Source organism: Columba livia, chromosome 27, assembly GCF_036013475.1.
Source record: "Columba livia isolate bColLiv1 breed racing homer chromosome 27, bColLiv1.pat.W.v2, whole genome shotgun sequence".
Classification (NCBI taxonomy): Eukaryota; Metazoa; Chordata; class Aves; order Columbiformes; family Columbidae; genus Columba; species Columba livia.
Genome location: NC_088628.1, coordinates 4,205,639 through 4,225,849, shown reverse-complemented (window position 1 = coordinate 4,225,849; position 20,211 = coordinate 4,205,639). Strand labels below are relative to the sequence as shown.

Genomic DNA, 20,211 nt, shown 5'->3' with positions numbered 1-20,211 from the left:
AGGAGGAATGACAGGCAACAATATTTATGAGGAGCAGCAGCACATTGTGTGCAGAACAAGCAGTTCCTCTCTTCTCAGCACAGATTCGGGCAGTCCGGGGCCTGCAGAATCTCTGCTGCCAACTCGACTCCCTTCGGCCCACACTGACAACACAGCCGGGTTTACCAGAAATGTACCTTCTCCACCTGAGGTATCTGCCCCGCATCTCAAGCCTTTAAAAAGGGAATGGGAAAACGGCGGTGTTAACAAAAGCAGATGATTCTTCCATACTCGTCATCCACAACAGCTCGTGGTTGGGGATTTTTTAATCCCTGTAACATCTGAAGTCAAACATCCAGGTTCCTTCTGGCTCCCTCTGCAGCCAAGGGAAAAATGGGCAGTTCCAGGGAGCAGCTTAGCTGAGCTGGTTTTAAACACGGGCCTTGAGTAGGCCAGGCTGGCAGTGGCTGCTTGCTGAGCCCTGGGAAGAAACTTGTTCCTGGTGAGGGTGGCAGAGCCTGGCCCAGGCTGCCCAGGGGGTTGTGGAGTCTCCTTCTGTGCAGACATTCCAACCCGCCTGGACACCTTCCTGTGTAACCTCATCTGGGTGTTCCTGCTCCATGGGGGATTGCACTGGATGAGCTTTCCAGGTCCCTTCAACCCCTGACATTCTGGGATTCTGTGAGATCAAATGGTAACAATCCAACTGAAACTAAGGTAGCTGTATGAAGGAAATAGGTAGAAATCTGCAGTTCTTCCCACACACAGTATGGAATCTGGAATTTAAAGTTATTTAGGAGATTATCACCACCACACATGGCAGCGACACCTATATTGCACTCACCCACCTAAAGCTCAGCTACTTTGAAAATGAGAAATCGAGAACTCAGTGTCCAAGCTGAAGGCTTTTAAACCAAAGTTCCGCACTGAGCCCAGAGGTTTCAGGCAAGACAGGCTACAGCGATTTTAATTCAGTCTCATACTCGATTCTCTTTCATCATATTTAATGCAAATAACTGCAGGATTTTAGTGTTTGCAAAGCAACAGCACAGTCAGGCAAAGTTTAAATGTGAAAAATGAAAAAGTAATGATATGTAAATGACCTTTCCTACCGCATGGCAAGCGAAGAACGACTGAACAAACAGAACAGGCGAGGGCTGGAGCTCTGCACTGAGCGATTTCATGGGCTGTTAAAACAAGCAGCTTGAAATATTCACTCACTCTGATTAACCCCTTTATTAATAAGGGAGCAACATCAGCACAATTCTGGTGTTACAGAAATGTAATAATAACTACAACGCGGGCCACGTCTCTGAGTCGTGTCCTCCTGAACTGGTGGTACCTGCGCTTTCCCACCTGTGCTCCAGGCAGCACGTTGGCTCCAAAGCTCCCGAATCCCCTTTCCAGCAGGGATCTCACAGCCTGGGTTCATCTGGCCGTGCAAGATAAGATAAAACACATCACCAAAATAAATATATTGCAGTGAGGTTTTCAACAGCACAACCCAGCAGGCTAACAATTAGAAATAAAGCTTAACAACTGTTTAAATGGTTACAGAATTTTGCTTCACATTAAGTAACAAAATGAGACAAACTGAGCGAGCTTTGAGTTGTCTGAAATGAGCACACAGAGCTCCCTTGGCATATAAGTAGCCAAATAAGACATTACCTTTGCTATTTTACCACCAAAACAGACGCCGCTCACTCAGCACCCATAAAGCACCCACAGACGAGCTGGAGGGCTGGACAAGGGAACAACGAGCTTGGTTCAGAAGGGTGTTAAAGATCTCAAACAAGTGGGTTCGCGCAGGATGTCACAGCCGCCCCGTAATCTTCTGAGCTGCAGTGATCACACAAGAAATTCCCCGCCAGACGCACACAGATGAGCAGAATATATCACCTCTGCCATTCAGACTGAGCCTTTGGGGTGTCCGTGGGTATTTATGTTATTTACTGGCGTTTTTCCATCGCTCACCTGCTCCAGTTTTATGGGCCTACGCAAGAAAAGAACTTCTTTCCCCATCTGCTATCACAGTTTTTATTTTGGTGGTAGGATTCTAGCACTGCTCCCCGAATCCTAAACACAAACCCATTGAAACGCACCCAGAGCTTGCACTGAAGTCAGGTATTTTTTCCTTCATCATTTCCAATCTGAGACATAAAACATGTTGCTCATGACAGCCACCCCGGCAGTAACAACCGCTTAGGAATTTCTAACCAGAATGTATTGTCACAAGATGCACATACTTATTCCTTATCAAAATTCTGCCAACCAATGGAGTAACGTACAGGAGCTATTTTAAAAGCCCACAGAAACATGACAATGCTCCTTGAGACAGGAAGGAAACACAGTCACCATTTCAGCTGCAAAGATGCAACTGCAAATCCCACATAGAAATGTAACGAGAAGACGATGAATTCATGGACAGTGACACCACATTGTTTGTCATCATAATGGATACGACTTCATTTTAAAGCTCATAAGAAATCACAATTATTTTCTAGCAAAGAAGCACCCAAGTCCATTCCTTACCTTTTATTTTGTTTCTTCTTTTTAGCTGCTTTTGCTTATAGTGAGAATGGGAAGAACAAAATTGGATCTCCTTGGAAACATTATCACAGTATCACAGTATGTTTGGGATTGGAAGGGACCTCAAAAGATCATCCAGTCCAATCCCCCATGGAGCAGGAACGCCCAGGTGAGGTCGCACAGGAACATGTCCAGGCGGGTTTTGAATGTCTGTAGAGAAGGAGACTCCACAACCCCCCTGGGCAGCAGATTTCATTTGGATTTCAAATCTTAATGTACAATTTTGTAACTAAAAGCAAAACAATATTTTCAAGAACTCACAAAATAATAACAGAAACAATCTATTGCATCACCTGCACGGCACTGAAAACAGTATTTACCCACAGAAAAAACCTGACTAATACAAAACCTTGCATGTAAGCCCATAAATGTATATTTGACAAATCAGACTAACATAGTTACGCACAAGATGAACAGCATGGAATAAGTTCAACGGCTAGGTCAGCTATTGTTGGAAAAAACATTGCAACTACGTTAAAAAATGTGATAAGTATGTTGGAAACCAAACACCTGATACAGCAATTGATCTTGCGGGGAAAGCTCCTCCCGTAAACAGGTTCTCTGTCCAGCGCCTCTGGGCACCTTCACAGAGGCAGTTGTATCTCCGCTACTGCTTTCACCACCTTCTCTTGCACAAGTTCGTTGCTTGTTCCGTGTGCTTCTATTGGTCTGTGAATGAAGAAAACTGGATTAGTAGCCCAATTCTTCACTATTCCGGAAGACATCGTCAAGAGCATCTGAGTTGAAAACCATTCTGTTGTTTGTCGCAATAAAATCTTCCCCAATTTGTTCTATTCCTCATCATCACAGCAATTATTACAGCAGCTGACAGCAGTGGGGTAGATTTGTTACTGAGATTTGCGCCTCTAATGCAACACAGAACCAAAGCCTGTGCTACAAGTTTTGCTTTGTTAAGCAGAAGCTTCCGCTCGAGCATCCGTCTCATTCCAAGTGCCGCAACGGCCAACGGGTCACGGGAAAAAGCTGCTCTTGGCAAAGGCAACAAGTTCTTCCAATGGTAAGAAGTCCTTCAAAAGAACAGGCAGTCTGTGACTCTCCTAGAATATTTGTGCTCTGCAAAGGGAATAGAGTGACTGTCACAAGTTTGCTGGTGACACCGAGCTGGGAGGAGTGGTGACACTGGAAGCTGTGCTGCCATCAGAGACCAGGACAGGCTGGAGAGCTGGGCAGGGAAAATGTAATGAAATAGAACAAGGGCAAGTGTAGAGTCTTGAATGTGGGCAGGAACAACCCCAGGTTCCAGTGTAAGCTGGGAATGACATATTAGAGAGCAGTGTAGGGGAAAGGGACCTGGGGGTCCTGGGGACAGCAGGGTGACCATGAGCCAGCACTGGGCCCTTGTGGCCAGGAAGCCAATGGTACCTGGGGTGGGTTAGAAGGGGGTGGTCAGTAGGTCAGAGAGGTTCTCCTGCCCCTCTGCTCTGCCCTGGGGAGACCACACCTGGAATATTGTGTCCAGCTGTGGCCCCTCAGTTCCAGCAGGACAGGGAACTGCTGCAGAGAGTCCAGCGCAGCCACCAAGATGCTGGAGGGAGTGGAGCATCTCCCGTGTGAGGAAAGGCTGAGGGAGCTGGGGCTCTGGAGCTGGACAAGAGGACACTGAGGGGGGACTCATTCCTGGGGATCAATATGGAAAGGGGGAGTGTCAGGAGGATGGAGCCAGGCTCTTCTGGTGACAACCAGGGACAGGACGAGGGGCAATGGGTGCAAACTGGAACACAGGAGGTTCCACTTAAATCTGAGAAGAAACTTGTTTGGGGTGAGGGTGGCAGAGCCTGGCCCAGGCTGCCCAGGGGGTTGTGGAGTCTCCTTCTGTGCAGACATTCCAACCCGCCTGGACACCTTCCTGTGTAACCTCATCTGGGTGTTCCTGCTCCATGGGGGGATTGCACTGCATGAGCTTCCCCCTTCCAACCCCTGACATTCTGGGATTCTGTGTGCAAATGCAAATTTACCCAGAATTGTTTCTTTGAGGATGGTTATGATGCCAACTACAAAACTGATAGCTAAGCCTGAAGATTTTATGCTTTTTATCACAAGAACATCTATATGATGCTACACACCAGACACTGGTGCCTTCAATTATTCCAGAACACTTCCTCACAGGTTATAGCTCCCACAGCCACCCAGCTCTTCACCCCCAGCATCCCTGCTCTGTGAGCCATTCTCAGCAATCAGCTGCTTCATACAACACTTTCCAGGCTCAAACTACAAAGAGCAGCGCAAACCAACCTCAGACACAGAGCTGATTTCACGGACAACAGACTTGGCTCAGCTTCTTTAAGAGAGAGGAGTAAATACCGGCACCCTGCTGTAAATACTCTGGTATCAAAGTGGACGTTAGAAAAGAGCTTCAGTAAAGACAACTGGGAATGACCACACGAGAATCTCCCGGAGGTGACGCAGTCCCCTCGGTGATCCTGGTCGGTCTGTCCTGGCACAGGACACTCTGACTCGATGATTCTCCCCAGGCCAAGTGAAAAATCTGACAACCCTTCTGGCCAGATATTTTCGAAGCCACAACTTAAGACCTAACGGACTATATCCCAAGATGGCCGGACCCTCGGAGCAAAAGGTTTTTAGAGATAATGGCTTGAACAGTCAAAACCAACTTCAACTGTGGAATAATTTTGAGGAATATGTCAAGAAATGCACTTGAGATTTGATTTTGCTACGCTTAGCTTGCCAGGTTTTTAAGTCATGAAGTTATTTTCCTGTTAACTGTAACATCACTTCAAGTTTAGAGAACAATGTTATAGAAAACGTTTTTTAAACGGTCAGGTTTCTCAGCGTAGGTTACAGTTTTAGGGGAGTGACACTGGGCAAAGCCGAGCAGCGCACTTACGCTCAGATCACACCTGGTTATCCCAAGAGTTCATGCACTGCAGTGAACTGACTTAAAGCCTGTATTTCTATCACAGCTTTTCCTTCTGAAATGTTTCTGAAGGATGTTTTACTGGCCATACCCACTTGTAGATCACCAGCCAGCTCTGTCCCGCTAACGCCACCAACCTGCCCCACCTGCCGACGGCTCCGGATCCGGCGGCACCTGCACCCGCTGCGGCGCGGAGACACCACAGAGCTCACATTGACGCTGCTTTGGACGCTGTGGGGCTCCTGTTCCCCAGTTTCCTGCCTCCCAAACAATGTCTTTCTTTGTGTGCTTTTGTCGTTCTGAGCGTTCCCGGTAAGTCTGCAACCAAACAGGGCGACATATTCATTTCCCTGTCAATGACGGCACTGTTGTGCTGCTAAAACACTAAACGTCCTCTGAAAATAAATGGGAAATTTCCTGAAACACTCAAATTAAAAACAAAACCCCTCCCCTTTGGAGTCGCATTCAAACCTGCAGTGTGTAAAAAGCTGGCAAGCACTAACAGTTTGCTGAATTTCTGCTTTACTGTCCCATGCTACTCAGAGCACTCACACACAACCCATTCATTTCAGGCTCACACAGTCAGCCCAGTCTCGGCCACAAGACACATATGGCCAAACGTATCTATATGATGAGCGTTTTATTGACGGTAAAACATACCTAACGTAGCTTAGGTACAGGCACGTGTGCTTGCTTATACCCACATCGCCACCCAAAATACGAACAACTAAGGACCTTTTTGCTCCCAATCCGTTTAAGTTCTCGGTAAGACACTGACTAAGAACCATAACTAATGTGGAGAGAAGTTCAAAGGGGCCAAGCGCTTACGGGCACACCACATGCTCACTTCTGAAGCAACCCGTAGGAGTTTTAGATGGGGTAACGTCTTGGTTAAGCCGACTCTTGTGAGATGCTGTAGCTCTCTGAAGCAACAGATCTCTCTTTCCTTCCACCATAAACAGGCAGGCAGCAAACTGAGAAATAACACAGGTAAGGGGGAAAATCCCCTCCCAGGTTTTGTTTCTCACAGTTGGTGGGTCCCACACACTCCTCCATGGGGCAGCACCGACTCCAGGCACCAACAGACACACTGGTGACCAGGTGCAGGATGGAAGGCACCCAAAGAGTGTGTCCCCAAATTGCATAGAAATTAAGTTTGGAAAGATATACTTAGTACACAGAACCACAGAATCCCAGAATGTCAGGGGTTGAAGGGACCTGGAAAGCTCATCCAGTGCAATCCCCCCATGGAGCAGGAACACCCAGATGAGGTTACACAGGAAGGTGTCCAGGCGGGTTGGAATGTCTGCACAGAAGGAGACTCCACAACCCCCTGGGCAGCCTGGGCCAGGCTCTGCCACCCTCACCCCAAACAAGTTTCTTCTCATATTTAAGTGGAACCTCCTGTGTTCCAGTTTGCACCCATTGCCCCTTGTCCTGTCACTGGTTGTCACCAGAAGAGCCTGGCTCCATCCTCCTGACACTCCCCCTTTCCATCTTGATCCCCAGGAATGAGTCCCCCCTCAGTCTCCTCTTGTCCAGCTCCAGAGCCCCAGCTCCCTCAGCCTTTCCTCACACGGGAGATGCTCCACTCCCTCCAGCATCTTGGTGGCTGCGCTGGACTCTCTCCAGCAGTTCCCTGTCCTGCTGGAACTGAGGGGCCACAACTGGACACAATAAAACATCAATAAAAATGTCATCTTAAGCCAGAAGAAGGTTATCTAAAATAAATTATGGGGGTTCAGGTGAAGAAATACAAAACTATATAAATGAAAAGTGTGAAACAGCACAGCAGCATTTCAATAGGCAGGGAAAACTGCGTTTATCAAAACATTTGTAATTTATCTGGAGAACAAAGCTTTTCTCATTATTAAAATATATAACAGAAGAAAAAAACCAAACAAGCACTAACAAAACATGAGTCAGTTTTCAGCACTTCTTGCTTCCTCAACAAGACAAAGTTATCCAGCAATTTTAGTTACAAATATACTGGTCACTCACTATGTTTTTTAATACATCCGCATGTCCAGGAGCTCAAGGAACATATTTTACAGTCTCTCAAACAGTACCTGTTTAAACCTTCCCCCCTTTCCCTCCACCCCCCAAATGATCACTGATGGAGTAGGCTAACCTGCATCCCCCACCGAACCAGTGAAACACTAGTGCCAGAACAGCTCCATTTCAGATTTCTGAAGTTCAGTGCTACAGAAATATCACTTTTTCTAGCATAGATTCAAGGAATTAATGAAGAATATTTATAATCCGCACTTCATATAACTTCATATTCTCTCAACAAACAGATAAGGAAAAATATTGCTTACATCTCCAAGTTACTTCAGATCCTGTTCGGAGAGACGATGATGCAGTACAGTGTTATGTTTTCTAGTTACAAAGGTGCAAAAGAAAGAAGTGAAACCCATTTCTCCCATTTCTTATTTCCACAGTTTCAGAACACGCATTAAACACAATTTATTTATTGGAACTGAATTCCTAATGTGGAACAGATACTTGAGCAAGAAGGTCCAATTCACGACAGCCCTTTGATACTGAAGAATGGAGAGCTGCTTCTCCAGAAGAGCAGGAGCTCGTCCCCTTTGCGACTGCAGGAAGCAGCGGCCTCAGGGTGTCTTAAGCGTCTCTTTTGAGACCCAGGTACCTGTACTGCAAGGACTCTGAACTAAAGCACGTTCACCCAGCCCAGGAGCTCGGCAGCGGGCGGGTGATGCCGCTTGTTCTCGGGGTTGCTTGCAGGCGTTTGTTGCTCAGAACTGCAACCGTCCCGCACGCAGACCCCAACGGGAGAACTGGAAGATGAGTATTAAAGGCAGACTGTAGTAAAAACCAGTTGGTTTTAACTGTCTGACGCAGCAGACAGTTCACAGATTTAGTTTCTTGATGTCTGCTCAAATAGTGGATAATGAGACTGTTGATAGAGAAAACCCGTAATGACGTTTCTGTGGTGTTGGCAGGGAATGACTTGGGCGCAGGAAGCAGCTAATGCTGCTTATTCCAGGAGAGCTCAGCTGGGAAACTGCAGGAACCACTGACAATGACTCTGGACAAGAAGGCGGTTTGAACCCATTCCCGTGAGGGGTCTCATTCCAGTTTCAAATGGTGCTCAGTTTAAGTCGCTCCAAAATTAGGTTATGTTGCAAATTTCTAAATCAAGATAAAAGATCTCATTAAAACATACCCAAACCAACGCTCTTGCTGGTATCACAGGTGCTGACTGAGAGTATTCTTGCAATAGGGAGAAAAAAATATATGTATTTATTTTGATTTTCTAGCAATACCTAGATCTGGATCATGGTTAAATCAGAACTATATCTTCAAAAGAAGCAGATCACGTGCTAAAGTCTTGAAGAATTTATCTGTAATTCCCTAGACAATCAAAGCCAATTCATTAATGGCAATAGCCACAGATACTAATTAAGGACTGAAACCCTGGCCGTTGCTTTCTGTTGCCTACAGAGGGAGCCTAGACCAGCTCACACAGAGACAACGTCAGCAAGATGAAGCCCACACAGAGGAGAAAAGAATGCAATAGTGATGAAGTGTGAAGTCTGTCAAAGGGGCTGCCTGGCGCATCAAGTCTGCCCAGCGGGGTGTCCTGTCTCCAACGGTGCCTGCAAGCAAACCCGAAGGGGAGAGACCGTACAGATACTGCCCTGGGAGTCTCTGCTACAGCTGTCAGCCCCACGAATATCCTGAGCCTGACATAATTTGCCCTTTGGGAATGACAGAATCATTTTGGTTTGAAGAAACCCTTAAGATCATCATGTCCCCCCACCCCTGGCACGGCCCCATGTCCTGAGAACCTCATGTCCGTCTGTCCAGCCCTCCAGGGATGGTGACTCCAGCACTGCCCTGGGCAGCCTGTTCCAATGCCCCACAGCCCTTTGGGGAAGAAATTGTTCCCAGATCCAACCTCAACCTCCCCTGGTGCAACTTGAGGCCGTTTCCTCTGCTCCTGGCGCTTGTTCCTGGGGAGCAGAGCCCGACCCCCCTGGCTCCAAGCTCCTTTCAGGCAGTTCAGAGATCAGAAGGTCTCCCCTCAGCTCCTGTTCTCCAGCTGAACCCCCAGGTCCCTCAGCCGCTCCATCACACTTGTGCTCCAGCCCCTCACCAGCTCCGTTCCCTTCACTCTCTCTAGTCCCTCAATGTCCTTACGATGAGGGGCCCAAAACTGAACACAGGATTCAAGACACAGAACTCCCAAATCACTTCTCAAATACTTGCTCGACCTCCTTTTTCTCCCCCTTTAGCTTTCTGCAGCCACAACGTCCTTGAGCACGACTCCCCAGACCCGCTGCCTGCTGCAGGAGCCACCACCTTCTTGGTTTGTTTGAAGCTCGCTCCTCAGAGCTTCACTTGCAGACCCGAGCTCCTGTAGTGCTGGAAGAGACAGTGGCCAGTCCGCTCCTGCCCAGACGCTTTGTACCACTTCAGATTCTGTAAACATCCAGTATCTGCTTTAAATCACCCCTCCTGGGCTAAGAGTCCCAGCCCACTCAGGCTCTCTTGCTATGGAACCCACGCTCTGGTTTTGATCATCTCTGTCACCAGCCCAAGGCCCGTTCCAAGTCCTGCCTGGGGAACAGAGAACTGCTCGTCATTGGCACCACGGGCGCAGCAAACCACTGGCAGAATGTTTTCTGTCCTCTATTTCGGTTCTTCATGTCTCCCATTTGGTAACGTACTGCTCTGCACTATCATAAACTCCAACATTTTGCTCCTGAGCACTGACAGCCAGCACAGCCCTTTATGCTGTGGAAAAGCAGTTTTCCCCCAAGTTTCACTTTTGTACAGTAACACATGAAATCTTCCTATAACTCCTCATCTTCTGCCCTACGTAACATTAGATTATATTGGATTATATTGCCTTGCTGCTCATCTTTTTTTTTCATATAATGAATATACTGACCCACGCCTCACTCTGCAAAGTTTAGAAACACCTGTGACTCCTGCCACACTCTATTGCCCACGGAATCTGCTCTGCTCTGGCAGAAAACAGCTCCCCACACAAGAGAGGAATTTCAACATACAAGCAACCAGAAAAACACCAAATCTCTTCATCTCCAACCGAATCATTTCAAATTTCCCTGCAGTTCTAACTGACGTTAGCACACGGAGCCAGTTGTGCGCTGGATACCAGCATCACCAGCCAGGAAATGAAGATCCAATTGTACTTATTACAGAACTGCACGTGATCCAGGTATTCTGGGAAAAAAATACATACAATTCTGTATTCCTAACAGTGCATGAAAACTCTGGGTGTCCCTTCAGCACCAGATGGGATTTCTCCCTGTGTGAACCACACAGGTTATTCCAAGAGGTGATTTGGTGGGTCCCTTTATTCTCACCCTCACCCACCCCACAGCAGGGACACCCAGCACATCAACCAATTAAAAGCCATGATATTTCTACCTTAAAAAGCTCACTGACCATCTTGGTTTTAAACACGGCCTAACAAAAGTGTTGCCACTGTGGGCAAGGAGGTTTTATAACTGAGAACTTGGTTATGGAAGGTGAAAACCAGTCCTGCTCTCATGGAATCCCAGAATCCCAGAATGTCAGGGGTTGAAGGGCCCTGGAAAGCTCATCCAGTGCAATCCCCCCATGGAGCAGGAACACCCAGATGAGGTTACACAGGAAGGTGTCCAGGCGGGTTGGAATGTCTGCACAGAAGGAGACTCCACAACCCCCTGGGCAGCCTGGGCCAGGCTCTGCCACCCTCACCCCCAACAAGTTTCTTCTCAGATTTAAGTGGAACCTCCTGTGTTCCAGTTTGAACCCATTGCCCCTTGTCCTGTCACTGGTTGTCACCAGAAGAGCCTGGCTCCATCCTCCTGACACTCCCCCTTTCCATATTGATCCCCAGGAATGAGTCCCCCCTCAGTCTCCTCTTGTCCAGCTCCAGAGCCCCAGCTCCCTCAGCCTTTCCTCACACGGGAGATGCTCCACTCCCTTCAGCATCTTGGTGGCTGCGCTGGACTCTCTCCAGCAGTTCCCTGTCCTGCTGGAACTGAGGGGCCACAGCTGGACACAATATTCCAGGTGTGGTCTCCCCAGGGCAGAGCAGAGGGGCAGGAGAACCTCTCTGACCTACTGACCACCCCCTTCTAACCCACCCCGGGTACCATTGGCTTCCTGGCCACAAGGGCCCAGTGCTGGCTCATGGTCACCCTGCTGTCCCCAGGACCCCCAGGTCCCTTTCCCCTACGCTGCTCTCTAATAGGTCATTCCCAACTTACACTGGAACCTGGGGTTGTTCTGCCCAGATTCAAGACTCTACACTTGCCCTTGTTCTGTTTCATTACATTTTCCCTGCCCAGCTCTCCAGCCTGTCCAGGTCTCTGATGGCAGCACAGCTTCCAGTGTCACCACTCCTCCCAGCTCGGTGTCACCAGCAAACTTGTGACAGTCACTCTATTCCCTCATCCAAGTCATTGATGAATATATTGAATAGTACAGGCACCAGTACTGACCCCTGAGGCTCTGCACTCTCCCTCACTGAACACTCGTCACTTCTGTCACCACAGGGTCTAGCAGGATTGTCGGGGTTTTCTGCTCGAGCACGACTTTGTCTCCGTGTGGCTGGAGCTCCTCAAGCTCACAGGAATCTTTCCTCCTTCACACCTCCATCCTGCACTCAGTAGTTTGGTACTTGCCCCTACAAACACGTCCTTTGGGTGAGGACAAACACCTCAGCTGGGTTTTCCTTTCATTTTACTTCTTGTTATAACTCCACCTTATCATCTCCATGAAAAAGATGAACTAGGTCATAAATAAGTGTATCAAATGCTACTGATGTAACGGCTTGGCAATGTTACTGTGCAGTTTGCACTGATGGCCAACGTAGGAAGCTTTCTACACTCCCAAAGCTTCACAAGTTGGCATTTTTTTCTTCATTAAGTCAAATCTACTCGTTCACCAGAGCTCCCAACCTGTGCCCAGGGCAGAGCAGCCTCACTTTTTCAGCAGGCAAATAAAACATGGACATATCTGTATGGACTAAAAGGTGTTGATGAATCTATTCATCCTTGACGCCAAAGCAGAAGCATAACTATAAAATCCAATAATCAAAAAGCTCCCATGAGCACCGTTGTCTGCTGAAGTGTTCTCAGTATATAGATGAAATAAATAAATCAAAGCTACTCCCTAGTTAAGCAAACTCCCAACCAGCCTGCTAGTTCAAAGCCACGGGTCTGAACAAAAGATATGTTTTTTCCCTCCGCTCACAAACCATTAGCAATGTATGTCTATAATAATTCACATGAGATGTAAAGACAATGACTCACTTCATTATCTTTAAAGTATGAGAACAGAATACCCGACTGAGACACCAGTCCCCAGGAAACGCTGATACCAGCTGCACTTTGCTCTCGGTACCAGTCTGAGCGAGGAACAACAAAACGGGTCTGACAAGCTGCTGCAGAAACGGCACCGCAGAGACCATCTGATTTCAGTCTGGGTTTCTGTGCTAGACACGCTCACTCTACAGTTACAAGGTTCCCTTAAGGGAGCAGGCCTGCAAATTCACCCTAACGTCTCAAAATTAAACACAGCGCAGAGTCGAGGAACAAACACACCAGCAAAACAAGTTCTGACGGCCAGAGAAAAGTGACCTCTTGGGACACGGTAATTGTTTCTGTTGATAAAGCACCGTGGTTAGTTCCGCACGTCCCAAACTGACGCTTCTACTACGAGCAATAAAAACCTGCAGAGTCTTCGGAACTTGATCCTCTGCCAAAACACAAAAATCCTGATTTAACCCCCCAGGAGCCACATCCCTTGTGCCCCGTGTCAGCTGCTGCACCGGGCAGAGCAACAGCCACGGGGCACTGGAACCGATTTCTCCAAAGAGCGATCAAAACTCCTGACTCTGATCCAGGAAATAAACACGGCTGCTGAAAGCCCAGAATCGTAACCATAATTCTGTGTGCACACTTGTCACACAGACGCTGCCCGAGATGCAGAGCTGCTGGTGACGCCTTCTCTGCCAGGAGTCCTGGAGTCATTGCTGTTGCCTAGACCAAAAGCTGGGATTTGTTAGTCCTGATGCGCTGCCTATTACTTCAAGAGTTAAATCCCATTAAACTGCTGTGTGGCAGATGAAGCTCCAGGATTGGCCTTTCTTCGCATTATCCCATCACCTGAAATCCATGTCTGGTGTATAAAGGAGCTGTGTGGGTATGAAGAAAACTGGAGGTAGTGACAGCTGAGCCTTTTCAGGTGAAGATTAGACACACAAACCATAAAGAATCCAATTCCTTACTGCCTCGACTGTGCCATTAGCATAAGCATTAATACTGGTTGTCAACTAAAAACTCACCTGGTATTAATCCAGGGCCCCTTCCTGAGTGTTTGGCACGAGGACAGGCTGGGGATAAGTTTCATTTAACAGCCCCAGCTTCCAATTTACTGATATCAAATGTAATATCACCGTGCAGGCCAGCCAGCCTGTGAAGACCAATGCAGTTCCAGTCCATGGTATAAGAGAATGTCTAAGACCGATTAGACTTGGAACTAAGAGAAAGGAGCCAGAAAATGCCAATCGATAAACAAATAGCTGTTGATTTCCTAGTAAGGATTAGTGTTACTTAAAATTGCTAAAGGGCTTCTGCCCAGCGTGACAAACCCAGCACTTTTACTTAGTGTGCTATAAGTTAACAATTACACTGAATGTTTGTATGTATTATTTCAATCACAAAGAAGCAGCTCTCTTGTCTGTGTGGACAAACAGCAGCAGCCCCGGCCCCGTCAGTGACCACAGCCAAGGCCGACCTCCCGAAAGAAAAGATAACCCTGCCGTTGCTACCTCGCGAGGTTTATTGCAGACCTGATTTAGAGAGCAAATAAGTTATCTTTTCCTAAGTCCTTAAGCCATTAGCTTACAAGCCTATTTCTGTATTCAGAAGTTGCAGTTTGCTGTTGGATTTAAACTGAAGCACGAGCCAGACCTTGCAGATGAGTAGTTCATCGTGGTGGGGATCTCAGGCCACAGAGATCCAAAATTGAAGGGAGAAAACAATTCAAAGGTTCATTAGTTGTAAGCACTAAGAGAACATGTTCCCTACCAATGACATTGTTAATTACGTGAGGAAAACTGGCTTAAGAACTTGCTCTAGAAGCTTTTGTCAGATCACACACCCGCTCTCCTCTCCAAGGATGGGAGAAACCATCAGAACGTTCCTCCTCTTGCTCTACATCTATTGCTGGTGCATTTATTACTCTGGAGCCACAGTTCACCTCAATATCAATGTAGCTTTTATTTTCAAAAAGTCAACATTTGCACAGATTTTTTTAGTAGTTTATAATGCTACTGGTCTCCACACTTCTCTAACGGCATAGATGAAGTTACCATGACAAGGTTACTTTGTCCAACTTGAGAAACGATTAAAATGGCAATTCTCTGGCACTAGCTTACATTTAAACCAAAGCACTTTAAAACATGATGCCAGTATAACTTAGTAACTATAAGCACTAGTTTCCAGTCAGTGAGAAGAGCCTTGAAGACAGAAACAAGAATCATCACGCTTTGTAAAGAGACTTCAAAAGATGCTGAAGAATTCGTACGCTCATTCATGAGCTCAAGTGCATCGTGGCATAAACCTTAACAACCCCACTGCTGCCACTTGAAAAGAAAGTGAATCCACATCATGGCTTTAACTTGAGTTTATTATCAGATTTAGCTCTTCAAATAACCCAAAACTTTGAAGCACAGGGATCTTCTGGAGAGCAGTTAAATGCTTAAATAAAAAGTAATGCATAGGTGAACACCTTGTGACTTTTATCAAAGATTATTGACACATATTGGCTTTTTTTTTTTAATAAATACAATAGTAATCTTAAAAGCCATAGATGTTCAAGTGAACTAATCACTTCATAAAACCCAGGAGATCCCTTGGGCACTAAGGTGTTCGTATCACCACATTTCCTGTATCAGGAATACCTGCTCTGGAAACCACAAACCTCGGGCAGAAAAGCAAACTGTTCATGTGGAGTGTGTTAAACACACGGAGCACGATGTGACTGCTGGTGGTGCTCGTGCAAACACCCTCGGTGCTGCGTTGGGCAGCGGGATCAACGGACGGGTGCACAAACCACAGCCGTGGCTTCAATAGCGCAGTCACGTCCCTGCAGACATTGGAATTGGGAGAACAGGTCAGTAAATCTGCTTGCGTGTGTTTGGTTTGTGGCAATAAATACTTGATCAAGACTAAGAAGCTGTTCTAAAACAACAGTCCTTAAAGCACAGATCAGGCTCCTCATAACCCCCCACTGCTAGTTCATACACGGACCCCTGGCTGGTGGGTTTTGCCAGACATTCCAAAACACAAAAATAAAAGGTGCTTTCATCAAGTCTTTTGGAGAAAAAAAAGCAATTCAAACAGCGTGTTTACTACACATTTTACTGTTGCTTAAGATCATCCTGAAATTCTAAGGACTGGAAAATTATGAGAAATGTAATTAATATTGTCTTAGTAACAGTTGGACGAAGCGTTTTTCATAGCAAGCTGAGACTATGAATGTGGTGGTTCAGTAAGCTCAGCTTATCTCTCCAGGTTAAATGAGGTTACAGGATGCAACGAGGTCTCGTGTCCAGGTCAGAACTGGTAAATGATATGAAGAAATTGTGATTCATGCTAATACCAAAGATATCTATTTCTTTGTTCCTACACACCAGAGACATGAGCAGACGAGAGCACACCAAGAGCAGCCATTGCAAGTTGTTACGGTTTAGGAAGGGATCTGAAGTGCCAAAACTGAAATGCATAACCAGGTTTACCACAAAATATCCCAAGCACTTCTCAGCCATTTGCTCGTCTGTCGAGTCTGAGATACACAGCAAGGTTATCAAAACTTCCAGATTTTAATTGCAATAGAACATTCACAGCTCACCGGAAAAATAAAACTATACTACCAATAACTACTACATCAAATAAACAATTTACGTAGACACCATTCACAACTGGTACAAACACAAGCTTCATAAATGAAGAGTTTGGAATCTGACCACTGACAACCAGAAAGCTTCCACTTTGTTTCCTTCCATTTCTCTGTGGAGGTAATTTAACCCAATACTAAACTTTAAAGGAGATTATTTCAGAAACTAGACTAATGGACAGGGTGACTGCCGCACAGCAGATATGGGAGGGGAACACAAAGGCCATCAGTACACAAAGAAAAGCAATAGGAGAAAAATCAGCTTCAGAAACAGCTTATAATAACTGGAAATTTAGGTTGAATTAAACTTATCCACAAACGATTAAGCGTGGCTGGTTTAATTAGAGAAACTCGGTGCAGAGAAACCTGAACCGACACGTTCACACGCCCACGTTGACTGAAGGGGTTCACTCCGCTTCAAAGCTCAACGCACCCATTTCCACCATGTTCCGCACTGACCTGAGAAAGCCCATAGAATTTCTGTGATTTACTGCACGTTTAAATGGGGGTGATGTTACCGCAGCACAAGGAAGAGACAAACACGCCCCAGGTGACACGATTCACCTCTCGAGGGAAATGACAGCCCGGGCAGAACTAAAGGAGCGATTACAACAAACCACAAGGAAGGAAACTCCCACTGCTAGGTGAGACTCCATCCTCCTGCAAACGGCCAGGAAAACGTGTTCTGACGAGGACAAACCGCTCCAAACGAGTGAACGTTAGGAGAGCAGATCTCTGGGGGGACACTACCCTCAAATACAAAGAGAAAAGCACCAAGGGGGGCACAGCAGAGTGAGGAGAGCATGAGGAAACCCCAAGGAAAGGAAAAGAAGAATGTTATCCAGGAGCCCTCAAGTCTGGCTAATGAGATCACACTGCAGAGCCTCAAATAAAAAAATGAGCTAAGAGGCGCACTAGGTTAGCAAAGTCTTGGAGCAGTAGCAGGGCAGCAGATGGAAGCCCAGGGGCTGAGACCCTGAGGAGAGAAAGCCACAGGTGAGGGTGACAAAGGGCACAGAGCAGTCAACAGCGTGAGGGAAGGAAAGAAACGCACTGGGGAGACACAAGGGCAGAAAACCAGGGAAGCAGGAGCTCCCCAGGACACTCCTCCTAGGGACCAGAAGCGGGACAACCAGCCCACTCGCACACCCACAGTCCGGCCCCAGCCGCCATTTCACCCCCGGGAGCGCGGGGACGGACGGGGGGCGGGGCCGACACAAGCCCCGCCTACCGCTCCAGCCCCGCCCGCCGCTCGGCCCCGCGGCGCCGGCCGCCATTTTGTGCGAGCCTGAGGCGGCGCGGGCAGTTCTGTGCGAGCTCTCCTGCGGCTGTGCGGGAGATGCGCCGGCGTTGAGGAGGGAGAGGTTTTCAATAACAAGGGAAACAACATAAAAATAGGGAAATTAATTTACAGCGGTGCTGTCTGGAGGCTCCCAGAGGCGCCTGTCCAGCCTGGACGCCCCTCCCGCCGCTGCTGAGGAGAAACGGCTCCGGCGGGTCCTGCCGCCCTCGCTGGTTTGCGCTGTGGAAAACCTGCAGCGATCTCCCTCCTTTGCAGCCTGGCGGTTCTGGCTGGTGTTTGTTCGCGGCCGGTTATAACCGTTTGTCCTCACAGCAGCCCCGTCAGTAATTCACACTTCGCTTTCCTGCCTTGTAAGAACCATGTTGGCAAGTGGCTTCCAGTATTACCCTCTTTGCATTGAGGTTTTTTTCATGTTCCGACACCGCAAGAAATAGCGAGCCTGTGGGAGCCTGATGTCATTCCTGCTGCATCATTTTCAGGCGTTTTCACCAGGAGACCCGGCTTCATGTTTCTACAATTCCACATTATCATGAAACATTCAGACTGATCTATTTTAATGTTAAATGCTGCAGCAGGCAACATATTTCAGCAAAATGAGATTGTTCCTTTAAAAACTGACATACAATTTAATAGGATAATGCTTTCTAATTGCCATTACAGCTTTAAATAAAATAGTGTTTACAGTGATAAATGAAATTATGAGATTGCAAATGTGCTGTTACAAGATAAAGGCATCAAAGTTCCATATAGTGCCCACGGCCTCAATTTTTGGAGATCTGAGACCCATCTTAGGGGCAAGATTGCTTAATTAAAACCTGAATAACACAAGAAAACACAAAATTTACAGCAACACAAAGCTGCCGCTGGTGCGAATGACAAAATTGCGATGTTATGGCTGGCATACGTACAGAGCAGCAGGAGCAAACAACAGCTGCACAAACATCTTTAATGTTTTATGAGGCCTTGAAGGATATTTCCAGCCCTGTCAGGCTCCGAGTTTCCACGTGAGGATTCCCCATCTGGCTGTGAAAGCTGCGATGAAGAAAAGAAGAAAGTAGAAACGTTTTTAACATAATTCTTAATCATCAACCTCCTCAATGGACGGCTCATTTAATGACGCTGACCGGTGCGATGGCGTTGATGCTGTGCCCTTTGGACTGTTGGGCCGTTCCTGCTCATAACGCGACGTACGGGCTCAGCAGAACAGGACCACTTGAGGGAGCTTCTGAAATGGGTTTCTGGGCAGATAAACCAGAAATCATCAGCGAAACACTGGTGGGAATTTACTATAGAAGGCCTTGCTGGAGGCCACGTCAGGATAGGTAAAGAATTTGCGTTTTCACGGTGTGATTTTCCACGTATTCCAGTGTAATCACTACTGGGTACCGAGTATTTCCACACAATGTGCAATGACTAAGAACACATCCTCCTTTAGATGGTTTTGCTGCTATATTGCAAGTTCCTTGAGGCAGGATCTCACTGTTTTTCTGGTCTAGAGAAAGGTGCATTACTTTGATTTTCAGTGACGAACTCAACTAAGTAAAACTCAAACTACGAGTTGTCTGTGAATGAAAAACAACATCACCCATTTTAATGCAGCAATATTCTGAATTATTTTGGCAAAAGTTGGGTGCCCTGACAGGTACACAGGATCTGCAGATTCGCAGGCTTACAAGCATGTCACACACTAAATGTACGGCTTTGTACCTTGGTTATTATTGCAGAACACTGTGCTCGTGACAAAAAGACATTTGTTTCCTGCAGAATAGTGGAAGTTGACATTCACGGACTTCTGTGCAGTGCGAGCAGGCTCAGATATAAAGGGGTGCCCTTGTTGGAAAACTCCGGAGCAGCAGGGCCCTCGGGGTGGTTGCAGGACTTGTTGGGGTGCAGAGGAGCCCTGCACCATCCTTGTGCAGATCATCACAGCTTCTCCTGTACACAGAACGGTTTAATCTCTCCCGTGTCACAGACGCTGCCGTGTTGGTGCTCAGGGAGGCTCAGCCTGAGCTCCCACTGGCACTTGACACCCGTGGAACGAGAAGACTCCAGCGAACGGGGACGCACTGACCACGAACACCCAGAGCCTCAGCCCGTCCTGCGGCAGCTCCTGTTCAAGTCTCACTTTTGATACGTGGAAAGTCTTGCATTTCTCCTTCTACCGGAGCAGTGTGGGAGGACGTGTGCCCAGGGAGCAACGGAGACGAGAACCACGTTCCCCTCCTGGCTCCTTCCTCCAGCAGGCCCAGCAGAGCAGGCGGAGGCTGGGGGAGCACCGGCGCCGCTCCTGCCCGTCCCTGGAGCCCTCGGCCGCGCCGGCGGGATCGCTCTGGTCAGGCTGCCGGGCACCTTCCTGCACCCTCCGCCAGCCGCCCGGCCGGGAGCTGCCCTCAGGCTGCTGAGGGAGCGGGCCGGTGCAGGCCGCCTGCTCACCGCGGAGGCTGCCGGTGGCCCCGGCCCGTCTGCCGGGAGAGGCGGCGGCGGCGGCGCTGCC

At 47.6% G+C, this 20,211-nt stretch overlaps 1 long non-coding RNA gene across 1 annotated transcript; it reads right to left on the bottom strand.

Moving 5' to 3' along the window:
* Positions 1-725: 725 nt before the first annotated feature.
* Positions 726-20,189, bottom strand: LOC110357616 (uncharacterized). The gene is made up of 3 exons (XR_010468265.1): positions 17,827-20,189; positions 1,648-3,237; positions 726-1,411 (listed from the first exon to the last, which is right to left on the bottom strand). It is a non-coding gene; the product is annotated as an uncharacterized LOC110357616 (long non-coding RNA).
* Positions 20,190-20,211: the final 22 nt, after the last annotated feature.